This window comes from Thalassophryne amazonica, chromosome 18 (genome assembly GCF_902500255.1).
Source record: "Thalassophryne amazonica chromosome 18, fThaAma1.1, whole genome shotgun sequence".
Taxonomy (NCBI): domain Eukaryota; kingdom Metazoa; phylum Chordata; class Actinopteri; order Batrachoidiformes; family Batrachoididae; genus Thalassophryne; species Thalassophryne amazonica.
The window spans coordinates 10,153,288-10,168,833 of NC_047120.1; positions in this window are offsets into that span (position 1 = coordinate 10,153,288).

Genomic DNA, 15,546 nt, shown 5'->3' on the forward strand with positions numbered 1-15,546 from the left:
CGTAGGTCAAAACTATAAGTATTCCACCTCACATGGTGAGATGCTATTCTAAACTATAAACATGCACGACTGGCTACAAAGCGGGCCTACTACTCTGATTTGACCAGTAAAAACAAGCATAATTCAAAGTTCCTGTTGGACACTGTGGCAACACAGCCCAAGATTTTTTTTATATATTACTTTGAGAAGAAAATAGATGACATTAGATTAAACATTTCTCAGCATGCCACTTCAGCCACTTCACCCTGTTTTCAAGGTGGGTGCCATCAGTGATCTATAACTCTCACTGGATGTGTAAGGTCTGCTAAAAACACAACCTGTTTGTTCGACCCTATACCAACAAAACTGTTTAAGGACCTGTTGCCCACTCTTGGGCCAACTGTGTTGAAATTACTAATCTGGCTCTGTTCCTAAATGTTTCAAATCTGCAGTGATTAAACCATTACTTAAGAAATCTAATCTTGACCCTAGTGTATTGAAAAATTATAGGCCCATATCAAAGCTATCAATTTGTTCTAAAATTCTGGAAAAAGTGGTTTCACAGCAGCTTGTGGACCACCTTAGTGAGAAGAATCTTTCTGAGCCACAGCAGTCTGCAGTTAGAACATGTCATTCCACAGAGGTAGCTCTCACGAAAGTGGTCAATGATATTCTGCATCTAACAGCACCAGAACTATGGTATGTTTGTAGTGAGGATGAGGCTGTTAAAAGTCCATTATCCGAGCACCTGCTGGCTACGAGGACAGGACAGGCTATCATGACAATTGCACCTGCTTTGTGCGCTGAACACTGTATATAAAATAATTATTTTGTAGCGGATTAATCATTTTCTGTCACAGTTTGGCAGATGAAAATACCTCTAATCACTTGTGGAATCACAGAGGTCTCTCTCTCTCTCTCTCTCTCTCGGGTGGAGAACGTATTTGGAACAGCCTTAAAGGTAATTATTTGGAGGTTTATATTGTAATAGCTTGGTAAAACAGTTGCATGTTCATTCCTTTCATTCCTTCATCGTAACAGCTGTAAAAGTATGTTTATGATAGATTTAACATCTTGTTATAATGAATCAGATGAGGCACACTCTGTGCACGCTGATGCAATGACTTGTACTCAAGACGAGCATTTACACAGAATGCAAGCTCACAAAAGAGCTGGAGTCCTGGAGCATTAAGAGCTGGAACCGCACAGAGCAGAGGATGGGAATGAGGAGAACAGAGGAAAGCAGAGGCGAGTGATTGCACTCATAACACTGAAGCCTTTAACAACAAACTGTTCCCTGACCTCTAGTAATACTGTGAGAAATCTTGGAGTCATTTTTGATCAGGATATGTCATTCAAAGCGCATATTAAACAAATATGTAGGACTGCTTTTTTGCATTTACGCAATATCTCTAAAATCAGAAAGGTCTTGTCTCAGAGTGATGCTGAAAAACTAATTCATGCATTTATTTCCTCTAGGCTGGACTATTGTAATTCATTATTATTAGGTTGTCCTAAAAGTTCCCTAAAAAGCCTTCAGTTAATTCAAAATGCTGCAGCTAGAGTACTGACGGGGACTAGAAGGAGAGAGCATATCTCACCCATATTGGCCTCTCTTCATTGGCTTCCTGTTAATTCTAGAATAGAATTTAAAATTCTTCTTCTTACTTATAAGGTTTTGAATAATCAGGTCCCATCTTATCTTAGGGACCTCGTAGTACCATATCACCCCAATAGAGCGCTTCGCTCTCAGACTGCAGGCTTACTTGTAGTTCCTAGGGTTTGTAAGAGTAGAATGGGAGGCAGAGCCTTCAGCTTTCAGGCTCCTCTCCTGTGGAACCAGCTCCCAATTCAGATCAGGGAGACAGACACCCTCTCTACTTTTAAGATTAGGCTTAAAACTTTCCTTTTTGCTAAAGCTTATAGTTAGGGCTGGATCAGGTGACCCTGAACCATCCCTTAGTTATGCTGCTATAGACGTAGACTGCTGGGGGGTTCCCATGATGCACTGTTTCTTTCTCTTTTTGCTCTGTATGCACCACTCTGCATTTAATCATTAGTGATCGATCTCTGCTCCCCTCCACAGCATGTCTTTTTCCCGGTTCTCTCCCTCAGCCCCAACCAGTCCCAGCAGAAGACTGCCCCTCCCTGAGCCTGGTTCTGCTGGAGGTTTCTTCCTGTTAAAAGGGAGTTTTTCCTTCCCACTGTAGCCAAGTGCTTGCTCACAGGGGGTCGTTTTGACCGTTGGGGTTTTACATAATTATTGTATGGCCTTGCCTTACAATATAAAGCGCCTTGGGGCAACTGTTTGTTGTGATTTGGCGCTATATAAAAAAAATTGATTGATTGATTGACTGAAGGCTTAAACAGGAATGTTCTCAGGTCCAGGAATAGTTCACCGTCGAGGAAACAAGGTTCTCTCACAGACAGGAATTGCATGAGAGTGGAACCCCACAGAACATGAAGGAACTTAATTGAAGCGTGGCAGAGCTACGCGCTCTGTCACTGAGAGCCAGAGAAAGTGTCGTGGAGCCAGAAGCATATGCGACATGGGAGCCACACAGGAGAATGTCTGGAAACACCAGGGAACTCAACAAGCTCTAATATGGAAATTAGAGTCAGCCAGGTTACCTTGGAATGAGCTTTGGAAAGCCCAGATGTCAAGTAAAAAGCAAGTTGCAATAATCTAAACAAGAAGAAATAAAAGCATGAATCACAACTTCCAGATGAGAGTTAGACAGAATTGGCCTCAACTTGGCAATATTTCTGAAGTGGTAAAAACAGTTTTTGACCAAGAGTCTAGAATGGCTAGCAAGAGACAATGACTGATCAAACCAAACACCAAGATTTCTGATGCTCGACTGAACAGAGGAGCCCAGAGGACCAAGGTGGTTCACAATTAAAGGAATTTTCAGCTCTGGAGCAATAATCAGTGTCAGTCTTTTTACAATTCAACTGAAGACAGTTTTTAGTGAGCCAGGACTTTACACTTGCAAGACAGTACTTTAGCTCAGACAGTTGATCTAACTCTGACTCCTTAAAGGAAAAGTACAGTAGTGTTCAGAATAATAGTAGTGCTATGTGACTAAAAAGATTAACCCAGGTTTTGAGTATATTTCTTATTGTTACAGGGAAACAAGGTACCAGTAGATTCAGTAGATTCTCACAAATCCAACACGTCATGATATGCACACTCTTAAGGCTATGAAATTGGGCTATTAGTAAAAAAAAAAAAAGTAGAAAAGGGGTGTTCACGATAATAGGGTGATTCTTAGACTATGGGCACTTATTATGTCCTTTGATCATATTGTATGAAAAACAGAAAAAAAGGGGGAAATTTCACACTTTTATAGTTATCTTTACAATGAAAGTGTGTTAAGAAATTTGTTATAGTAGTCTATGATGACTTTTTCACCATTTTTCAGCATCATTATATGCAAATATTGCCGTTTTGTGCTTGTCCCACACCCAGACTTTTGATCTTCAATGATAAAAATGAATGGTAAAGAAACATTTTTTCTAATGTTTTAAAATATCTCTGAATAAAATATCAGTAAAATAATCAAAACATAATTGGGGTATTTAATGTCATACAACTGTTGTGATTTTTTTAAACAAAATGTAGTTGTCCCACACTATTGCCGTAATTTCCACCACAACACTGTAATGTCCCTTTAAACAGTTTGTATGAAAGATTGTTTGGGTAGTTTCTATGGAGATAAACAGTGACATCAGAGCACATGTATATAGCGCCAAATCACAACAAACAGTTGCCCCAAGGCGCTTTATATTGTAAGGCAATGGTGTGGTGGAAATTACATTTACAAGGCCAATAGTGCCCATAGTTAAAGAATCACTCAATAGTAGTGTGGCATTCTGTCAGTGAGTTCATCAATTTTGTGGAACAAACAGGTGTGAATCAGGTGTCCCCTATTTAAGGATGAAGCCAGCACCTGTTGAACATGCTTTTCTCTTTGAAAGCCTGAGGAAAATGGAATGTTCAAGACATTGTTCAGTTTGTGAGACAACCCCCAAACGCTGAATTCAAGCCACCATTCACAGTGAAGACAGTGAAGCATGGTGGTGCAAGCATCATGATATGGGCATGTTTCTCCTACTATGCTGTTGGGCCTATATATCGCATACCAGGTATCATGGATCAGTTTGGATATGTCAAAATATTTGAAGAGGTCATGTTGCCTTATGCTGAAGAGGACATGCCCTTGAAATGGGTGTTTCAACAAGACAATGATCCCAAGCACACTAGTAAACAAGCAAAATCTTGATTCCAAACCAACAAAATTAATGCCTCACAGATATGAAGAAATCATGAAAAATTGTGGTTATACAACTAAATACTAGTTTAGTGATTCACAGAATTGCTAAAAAAAGCAGTTTGAACATAATAGTTTTGAGTTTGTAGCGTCAACAGCACATGCTGCTATTATTGTGAACACCCCCTTTTCTACTTTTTTTTACTAATAGCCCAATTTCATAGCCTTAAGAGTGTGCATATCATGAATGCTTGGTCTTGTTGGATTTGTGAGAATCTACTGAATCTACTGGTACCTTGCAGCTCCATCCAGAGATGGGAGTTGTATTCGTGTCGGCGATCCTCCTGTCCTGTGCGCCAATAGCATTTCTTGTATATTCGTCCGTGAATTGTTCTGTAATTTATGTCTGTAGCATGGCCCAAGCAGAGGGTCACCCCTTTGAGTCTGGTCTGCTTGAGGCTTCTTCCTCAGAGGGAGTTTTTCCTTACCACCGTTGCTCTGGGGGTTGGTTAGACCTTACCTGTGTGAAGCGCTTTGAGGCAACTCTGTTGTGATTTGGCGCTATATAAATAAATTAAAATAAAAAAGCTGCAGACAAATCCAGTAGAATTAAAATTGAATACTGACCACAGTCAGCAGCCATCTGGATATCATTAGACACTTTTAGCAGGGCAGTCGCAGTAGAATGCATCGTACGAAAGCCAGATTGAAATTTGTCAAGCATTTCATTATTATATAGAAAAGCAGTCAACTGCTCTGCCACCACAAAAGCAACGGGACAGAGAATCTAAGGGTCGGTTTTTCCATACACAGTAAAATCACCAGTGTTAACACTGCCAGCGAACATATGGTCCCACTTAGGATCATATGTACACTGACAGTGTTAATTTAACACTGTCAGTGTCAGTTTTACACTGGCGATTTTACTGTGTAAATTTCAGGGGCAGGTTGTATCAAGGAGACGGGGGAGATGGAGTCACAGGGAAGAAGTAACAACATGACTACGTATAGGTCACATAGGTTTAAATCAAACTCTCAACATCATTGGAAAACATGAAACCGGTCAGTGTTTGAGATGTAGCAGAATGGAGACTGTTGAGCACGTGTTACTGGAGTGACTAGAATATAACAAAGAATTATATTAGACAATGTCAGAACACTAGGACAAAACAGTTTACCATAAGAGGGATCACTTTCTTTTTCTACACAGACACCACCAGCTTGCAGGCATGTATTTGCACATTTAAAGGGAACAGGGTTATTCAACAGAATGTAGTACAGTGTAATTTATCCCACCTCTCCCTCCCCCTTATGCCCCCATTTCCTCATTAATATGGCATACGTCAGACTTCATTCATGCAGCATAACCTAACAGTTGGTGGCGGTAATGCACTGTGTCGGTTTGCAAACTGCCAATAAGCTCGATCCAAGGTTGTCAAAGCCAGGGGTGGTAGTGGGGATAAGCTCCCACTTCTGATAAAATGCTCCCAATGGCGTGCGTCTCAAACAGCCTCTGACAACCAAGTCCAGCTCCTGGCCTTCACGTGTGGTTTAGTTACTCGTGTGCGCTTGAGTGACCAGGGATTGCCTCAAGGTATTTCTTCAGGTTCTTCTTCATAAGGCCTATTGCCCCCAGCACATTTGGTATGATATCGATGTCTTTTATTGACCATGTTGTTTGTAGGTTATTTTTCAGGTCTTGGTATTTCATGATCTTTCGCCTTTCAACTCTACTCAGGCCATAGTCATTGGAAACTGTTTATGGGTGATTCTTAGACTATGGGCACTTATTATGTCCTTTGATCATATTGTATGAAAAACAGAAAAAAAGGGGAAATTTCACACTTTTATAGTTATCTTTACAATGAAAGTGTGTTAAGAAATTTGTTCTAGTAGTCTATGATGACTTTTTCACCTTTTTTCAGCATCATATGCAAATATTGCCGTTTTGTGCTTGTCCCACACCCAGACCTTTGATCTTCAATGATAAAAATGAATGGTAAAGAAACATTTTTTCTAATGTTTTAAAATATCTCTGAATAAAATATCAGTAAAATAATCAAAACATAATTGGGGTATTCAATGTCATACAACTGTTGTGATTTTTTTAAACAAAATGTAGTTGTCCCACACTATTGCCGTAATTTCCACCACAACACTGTAATGTCCCTTTAAACAGTTTGTATGAAAGATTGTTTGGGTAGTTTCTATGGAGATAAACAGTGACATCAGAGCACATGTATATAGCGCCAAATCACAACAAACAGTTGCCCCAAGGCGCTTTATATTGTAAGGCAATGGTGTGGTGGAAATTACATTTATAAGGCCAATAGTGCCCGTAGTTAAAGAATCACCCTTATAGTAACTTTCACAGATTTGGCTGTTTTCTCTTGCTTGTTCCAAGATGACAATATCAGGTGTAATTGCATGTTCGTTGATATGTCCTCCTGCTGGGATCTGTTTGTCATAGATGAATTATCATGTGTTCAGGTTGCTCTTTTGTCCAGATCTTTGACCACACTCAGAACAGACAAATGGTTTTTGCCTTCTTTTTTTTTCATTTGCCTTGAATTTCATTCTACTAGAGTGCAGTGGGCCCCAGACCCGGGTTCTAAAGCTGCACTCTTAACATTACTGACTTTGTATCCGAGGGGCTCTCTTCAAGATGGTGACCTTTCCTCTCCTCGAATACTGCCTTTGATGTCCTGCCCCACTTCTCAAGTTTGAGTAAGCGAAGCAGTGAGAGATCTTTTTCTTCTCCCCAATGGACCAATTTACAATGATGCAGTTTCACTGGATTCTTTTAGCCCATTGATGGTGTTGTTGCTGGGGTCCAGGGTCAGAACTATCTGGTGGGTGACACCGCTGATCTGGTGGATGACCCAGCTGAGTGCTGCTAAAGAAGAGATGTCTCCCCACAGCAGTGGGAGAAGTTGCACCATTTTCTTCATACGCCCTGCTGCCTAGGCGCTTTGTGGAGGTTTTAGCTGGGGTTTGTTTCTTTTGAAACATCCTCATACCAAGATCTCTCCTGGCAAACCCCTTCACAGTGGGACCAAGGACACTCCAGGCTTGTGTCCAGTAGGAACTCCAACCCACCTTACCACTTTACCTTGTATGAATTATCATGTGTCTGTTCAGGTTGCACTTTTGTCCAAGTCTTTGACCACACTCAGAACAGACAAATGGTTTTTGCCTTGTATGAATTATCATGTGTCTGATCAGAGTGCTCTTTAGTCCAAATCTTTGACCACACTGAGAACAGACAAATGGTTTTTGCCCTGTATGAATTATCATGTGTCTGCTCAGGTGGCTCTTTTGTCCAAATCTTTGACCACACTCAGAACAACCAAATTGTTTTTGTCCTTTTTGAATTCTAATGTGTTTGTTCAGAGTGCCCTTCTGTTTCTGCCTTTTACTACAATCAGAATGGCTACATGGTTTTCTGCTTCAATCAAGTTCAACTTTTATTTCTAGAGCACTTTACAACAGTTTTCACTGAACCAAAGTGCTTTCCAATAGCACCAGCTAGAGATAAAATAAAAAGAACAGTACGAAAAACACAATAAAAGCATCCAAAACAGAATAAAAATAGACAAAAACGTGTCAAAGCAATTATGTGCAAAAAGCTGCCCTGAACAAGCATGTTTTTAACTTAGCTTTAAACAGAGGCAAGCTATTAATGGACCTCAGTTCAGGAGGTAATGCATTCCACAACTTAGGACCTGCTACTGCAAAAGAACGGTCACCCCATTGTTTGGACCTGGACCTGGGAACCTCCAGAAAGTTTTGTTCAGCAGATTGAAGTGCTCTGACAGGGTTGTGTGTTTTTAACAGGTCACATAAATAAGAAGGTGCAATTCCATTTCCAGCTTTAAAAACAAACATTAACAGTTTAAAATCAACTCTATAACTGACTGGAAGCCAGCGCAGGGAGTAAAGTACAGGAGTGATGTGGCTGTGCTTCCTGGTGTTGGCCAACAGGCGAGCAGCAGCATTCTGGACCAGTTGGAGTTGGTTTAGAGAGTCTTGAGTGATACCAACATAAAGTGCATTGCAATAGTCAATCCGGGAGCCAATAAAAGCATGCATAGCCTTTTCAAAGTCCTTTTGGCTTAGAAAGGGTTTGACTTTTGCCAGGAGTCTCAGCTGGAAAAAACTGGCTCTTACCACACTGTCAATTTGTTTCTCAAATTTTAAACAGTCGTCAAACAGCACACCAAGGTTCCTTACCACAGCCCTACGATAAGGAGCCAGGGAGCCAAGATCTGGATCAGAGTTAGTTTTAGCTCCAAACAGAATACACTCTGTTTTAGCTTCATTAAGGTGCAGAAAATTCTGAGCCAGCCAGTGCTTAATATCCTTAAAAAAGCTATGTATGGAGTCCAAAGCACTTGTATTATTAGGCACAACTGGCATATAAATCTGGAGGTCATCGGCATAAAAATGAAACTGAAGATTGTGTTTGGTGATGACTGAACTCAGTGGAAGCATGTACAAAGAGAACAAGAGCGGTCCGAGGATACTGCCCTGGGGCACACCAGTGGTCAAAGGAACTGTGGAGGAGGAGAAGTCATTAACCATCACCCTGAAAGTCCTGTTGGTCAAATAAGACTGAAACCACTCCAAGACAGTCCCTCGGAGGCCAACCTGCTGGGACAGACGTGTGAGGAGGATTGAGTGGTCCACAGTATCAAACGCAGCTGTTAGATCCAACATCACCAGCAGCACAGGTTTTTTAGAATCTAACGATAAAAGAATGTCATTTTGTACTTTTAAAAGTACAAAATGACATTCTCGAGATCTAAAACCCGACTGAAATTCATCTAAAACAGAGCTGTGTTCTAAAAACGATTGCAACTGATTAAAAACAACTTTTTCTAAAACCTTAGATAAAAACGATAAGTTTGATACTGGTCTAAAATTAGATAAAACTGAGGGATCTAGGTTGGGCTTTTTAAGAAGAGGCCTAACTACAGCATGTTTAAAATGGGCTGGAACTGTCCCGGAGCAAGTTCAGGCTCACAGTGTTAAAAACCTCTTTAAAAACCTTTCCTGGAATAGTGTCCAATGAGCAGTAACTGGGTTTAATGCTCTGGACAACCTCCGTGAGGAGTGTCAGAGTAACCGGCTCAAAACTATTAAAAACAGCAGATGGTTCAGGTGGAGTGTAAAGGCTATTAAAAACCGTGTTACAGTTTAAAATATTCTGTCTGACAGTGGCTACTTTCTCTATAAAAAAACTTGAGAAATTTTTCACATGTAGCCTGCGAAATGTCAGACAATATGGTGGGTGGGTTTAAAACTGACTTGATTGTGTCAAATAACACTCTCGGACAGTTAGAACTACTGGCTATAATACTTGACAGATATTGGGTTTTTGCCTCCTTCACAGCATTCTGATACTCTGTAAGGCTATCCCGTAGCATTTCCAAGAACACCTGAAGCCTGTCCTTTCTCCATCTCCGCTCAGCCTGTCTACAGCGATGGCGTAAGGCACGGGTGGTGTCATTGAGCCAGGGGTCTGGTTTGGGTTTGGTGGACCTGGATTTAAAAGGTGCCACAGTATCTAAAATATCAGAGCATGTGGTATTAAAATATGAGCTGAACTCATCTGGACTAAGGGAGGAGGCCACATCCTCTGTGCAATAAAGTGCAGTGTCTCTAAAAGCAGCCTCAAAGTCCCCTACAGTCAAGGGGGTGATGGTGCAGCGGGAGCGGGCTGGTATGGAGGGCCTGGGGATATTGACAGGAGCTGTAAATTCAAAAATAAAATGCTTGCTTGCCTCTCCTTGTGATGTTCTGAGTTGTTCATGTAACCAGATGCTTTTCCATATTTACAGCCTTTAAACTGTTTCTCATCAGTGTTACAATTGCTTGAACTAACAATACTGATTTTTTTTTTGACAGTTAAAACGTAACAGAAGTTCTCTGGTCTGTTCCCAGTCAAAACTGTCATCAGTCTCACTTCCAGAATCTGGTTGTAAATGACTGTTTGGACCTGAGTTGCTGGCTGGTTGTGGTCCTCCATCGTCCTCTCCATCACCTTCTGCTGTCAGTGTTCTGTGTACAGATGAGCTACTGGCTACAGGCTCAGCCTCTGTGCTCAATCAATCAAACTTGGTGAGATCTGCCTCCTCCAGCTGCTGAAGCTGCTCTCCCTGCTGACTTATCCACAGCTTCTCTTCTTCTTTAATTTGCTCCTGGTCAACACTCAGATTCCATTCCTGGTGTTCAGGGAGAGTTTCTTCAATTACCAGCAAAGGCTGCATATCTGTAAAGAAACAAATGAACAATAAATGCTAGAACAACACTCATTAAAATAAAGTAGCAGAGTGGTGAGTTTGACCTGACGACTAAGTTATTGCACTGACGGAACTGATAAAGTGGAACCGTTCATCAAGATTTGTTTTAAATTTCATAAATTTTAATTCACGTCTTTGTCTTCCACAACTGACTATTGTAACGCTTTATTTTCTGGACTGCCACAAAATAGAATAGGATGTATAAAGATGGTACTAAGTACTGCTGTTTGAGTTTTTATGAAAACCAGGAGGTTTGATCACAGCCATTCTTGCTTTCCTTCACTGGCTCCATGTGATTCGAAGAGCAGATTTTAAGGTTTTGTTGCTGACATACAGTTGTATGCAAACGTTTGGGCACCCTTGATCAATCAATCAATCAATCAATTTTTTTTATATAGCGCCAAATCACAACAAACAGTTGCCCCAAGGCGCTTTATATTGTAAGGCAAGGCCATACAATAATTATGTAAAACCCCAACGGTCAAAACGACCCCCTGTGAGCAAGCACTTGGCTACAGTGGGAAGGAAAAACTCCCTTTTAACAGGAAGAAACCTCCAGCAGAACCAGGCTCAGGGAGGGGCAGTCTTCTGCTGGGACTGGTTGGGGCTGAGGGAGAGAACCAGGAAAAAGACATGCTGTGGAGGGGAGCAGAGATTGATCACTAATGATTAAATGCAGAGTGGTGCATACAGAGCAAAAAGAGAAAGAAACAGTGCATCATGGGAACCCCCCAGCAGTCTACGTCTATAGCAGCATAACTAAGGGATGGTTCAGGGTCACCTGATCCAGCCCTAACTATAAGCTTTAGCAAAAAGGAAAGTTTTAAGTCTAATCTTAAAAGTAGAGAGGGTGTCTGTCTCCCTGATCTGAATTGGGAGCTGGTTCCACAGGAGAGGAGCCTGAAAGCTGAAGGCTCTGCCTCCCATTCTACTCTTACAAACCCTAGGAACTACAAGTAAGCCTGCAGTCTGAGAGCGAAGCGCTCTATTGGGGTGATATGGTACTACGGGGTCCCTAAGATAAGATGGGACCTGATTATTCAAAACCTTATAAGTAAGAAGAAGAATTTTAAATTCTATTCTAGAATTAACAGGAAGCCAATGAAGAGAGGCCAATATGGGTGAGATATGCTCTCTCCTTCTAGTCCCCGTCAGTACTCTAGCTGCAGCATTTTGAATTAACTGAAGGCTTTTTAGGGAACTTTTAGGACAACCTGATAATAATGAATTACAATAGTCCAGCCTAGAGGAAATAAATGCATGAATTAGTTTTTCAGCATCACTCTGAGACAAGACCTTTCTGATTTTTGAGATATTGCATAAATGCAAAAAAGCAGTCCTACATATTTGTTTAATATGCGCTTTGAATGACATATCCTGATCAAAAATGACTCCAAGATTTCTCACAGTATTACTAGAGGTCAGGGTAATGCCATCCAGAGTAAGGATCTGGTTAGACACCATGTTTCTAAGATTTGTGGGGCCAAGTACAATAACTTCAGTTTTATCTGAGTTTAAAAGCAGGAAATTAGAGGTCATCCATGTCTTTATGTCTGTAAGACAATCCTGCAGTTTAGCTAATTGGTGTGTGTCCTCTGGCTTCATGGATAGATAAAGCTGGGTATCATCTGCGTAACAATGAAAATTTAAGCAATACCGTCTAATAATACTGCCTAAGGGAAGCATGTATAAAGTGAATAAAATTGGTCCTAGCACAGAACCTTGTGGAACTCCATAATTAACTTTAGTCTGTGAAGAAGATTCCCCATTTACATGAACAAATTGTAATCTATTAGACAAATATGATTCAAACCACCGCAGTGCAGTGCCTTTAATACCTATGGCATGCTCTAATCTCTGTAATAAAATTTTATGGTCAACAGTATCAAAAGCAGCACTGAGGTCTAACAGAACAAGCACAGAGATGAGTCCACTGTCCGAGGCCATAAGAAGATCATTTGTAACCTTCACTAATGCTGTTTCTGTACTATGATGAATTCTAAAACCTGACTGAAACTCTGATAATTTTCATGATTTTCCTTTATAAATCATTGGTTGTCTGGATCAGAAATTTCAGTTAATTATATCATATAGCAGATGAACACACTTATATTTGAGAAGTGAAACGAAGTTTCTAGTATTAACAGAAAATGTGCAATAATTATTTAATCAAAATTGGGCAAATGCATAAATTTGGGCACCCTTTTCATTTTATTGCTTTGAATACATTTAGCATTAATTATTGGAACCCAAAATTGGTTTGGTAAGCTCACTGACCCTTGATCTCCTTACACAGGTGAATCCAATCAAGAGAAAGGGTATTTAAGGTGGCCATTTGCAAATGTTTCCCCTCTTTGCATCTCTTCTAATGAGTGGCAACATGGGAGCCTATAAAACAACTCCCAAATGACCTGAAAACAAAGATTGTTCAATATCATGGTTTAGGGGAAGGATTAAAAAAAGCTATCTCAGAGATTTCAGCTCTCAGTTTCCACTGTGAGGAACATAGTGAGGAAATGGAAGGCCACAGGCACAATACTAGTTAAGGCCTGAAGTGGCAGGCCAAGAAAAACCTCAGATAAGCTGAAGCGAAAGATGGTGAGAACAGTCATAGTCAACCCACAGACCTGCTCCAAAGACCTACATGATTTGGCTGCAGATAGTGTCTCTGTGCATGGTTCAACTATACAGCGCACTTTGCACAAGGAGATGCTGTATGATGCTGTAATGCAGAGGAAGCCTTTTCTGCATACACGCCACAAACTAGAGGTATGCTAAAGCACATTTGGACATGCCAGCTTCATTTTGGAATAAGGTGCTGTGGACTGAGGAAACTAAAATTGAGTTATTTGGACATAACAAGGGGCGGTGTGCATGGCTGAAAAAGAACACAGCATTCCAAGAAAAACACTTGCTACCTACAGTCAATTTTGGAGGTGGTTCCATCATGCTGTAGGGTTGTGTGGCCAGTGCTGGTACTGGGAATCTTGTTAAAGTTGAGGGTCACATGGATTCTAGTCAATATCAGCAGATTCTTGAGAACAATGTTCATGACTCACTGTCAAAGTTGAAGTTGCGCCGGGGCTGGATCTTTCAACAAAACAACGACCCTTAACACTGCTCAAAATCTACTCAGGCATTCATGCAGAGGAACAAGTACAATGTTCTGGAATGGCCATCTCAGTCCCCAGACCTGAATATGATTGAAAATCTGTGGTGTGACTTTAAATGGGCTGTCCATGCTCGGAAACCAACAAACCTGACTGAACTGGAGATGTTTTGTAAAGAAGAATGGTCCAAAATACCTTCAGCCAGAATCCAGACTCTCATTGGAAGATATAGGAAGCAATTAGAGGCTGTTATTTCTGCAAAAGGAGGATCTACTAAATATTGATGTATTTTTTTTCTGTTGCATCTGCCTAATTTTGTTTAAATAATTATTGCACACTTTCTGTAAAAACTAGAAACTTCATTTTACTTCTCAAATATCAGTGTGTTCGTCTGCTATATGATATATTTAACTTTTTTTGTAACAATAAGAAATATACTCAAAACCTGGATTAATCTTTTTAGTCACATAGCACTACTATTATTCTGAACACTACTGTATATTCCAAATTTGAGCTTTATATCTACATTTTTAGCTGAGATAATGCCTTTTAAAATTGAAATAAAAACTGTGGGTACCCTTATTATATATATATATAAACCTACTTGGAATTAAGCAGAAATATTTTGCACGTGTTCATCAGACATATGTAGGTACTTGCAAAAAAAAAAAAAAAAAAAAAAATCATGAGAATCCAAGTCGGTGACCTGGGTGGCACCTGATGATTTCACACGGAATGACCCCACATCAAATGTCTCACATTCACCCCAATGTGAGGCTGCTGCCATGCAAGACGCCCACTACACACCGGGAGCAACTAGGGTATCAAGGACCTTGCCCAAGGGCCCTTAGTCGGTCAGGCTGGGATTTGATCCGAGGGTCCTCTGGTCTCAAGCCCAACGCTTAACCACTAGACCATCATCTCCCTTAAGAATTCATTAGAAGCATGATCAACATTGTTATCATTATATACTGTATCCCATTTCTGTTCCAACAGTTCTTTTCTTATTGAGTATGGATTCCTCTGTCTTTACTCATCTGTATTCAGTTGTCTTGTCTATTTTTGTTCCCCAATGTTTATATTATTAAATGTAAATACTGGGAGATGGTCACTAATGTCGTTAATTAATAATCCACTAATTTCCTTATTATCAATGTCATTTGTGAATTTGTTGTCAATGAGAGTAGCAGAAGTAGATGTAATCCTACTGGGTCTAGGTGAGTCTAGGAAAAAAAGCACATACTGTAAATTGCATCGATAAATTCATTTGTAGGTTTATGGTTGTTGGCATTTAAAAGGTCAATGTTCCAATCCGCACTTATGAAACTATTTTGTTACCTATATTTGAAAACATACTTTCCATCCATTCACTGGAAGTTCCAATGCTAGAATCTAGTGTTCCATATATACAGCTCACAATAACATTTGTGTTTTTATTTTTCTGGCAGATTTTAATTGATAAGCATTCCAGAACATTATCCACCACCGTTGTCATTCCCTCTATAACCTTGAAATATACTGTTATATCGATATATATAGCTACTCCTCCACCACCTTTGTTTTCTCTGTTTTTATATGTAACTTTATAACCCTCCATTTCAAAGTCTATTCCTCTTTTCATATTCATCCATGTTTCTGACATTGCAATGATATTAAAAGATTGTGAAAAAGTATTCAGATAGTCCTTAATTTTTTTTTAAATCTGCATATAAGCCTCTACTGTTAAAATGAATAATTGCTAATTTACCTACAAATTTAATATCCTGGTTGTACTGATCATCTGTGTAGTAGCAGCAGTTATTGTTAATGGTGGAAAAAAAAAATTATTGTCCGGGTCTATATCCTGTTCCAAGTCCAGAATGTTTGTGATTGGTGTAC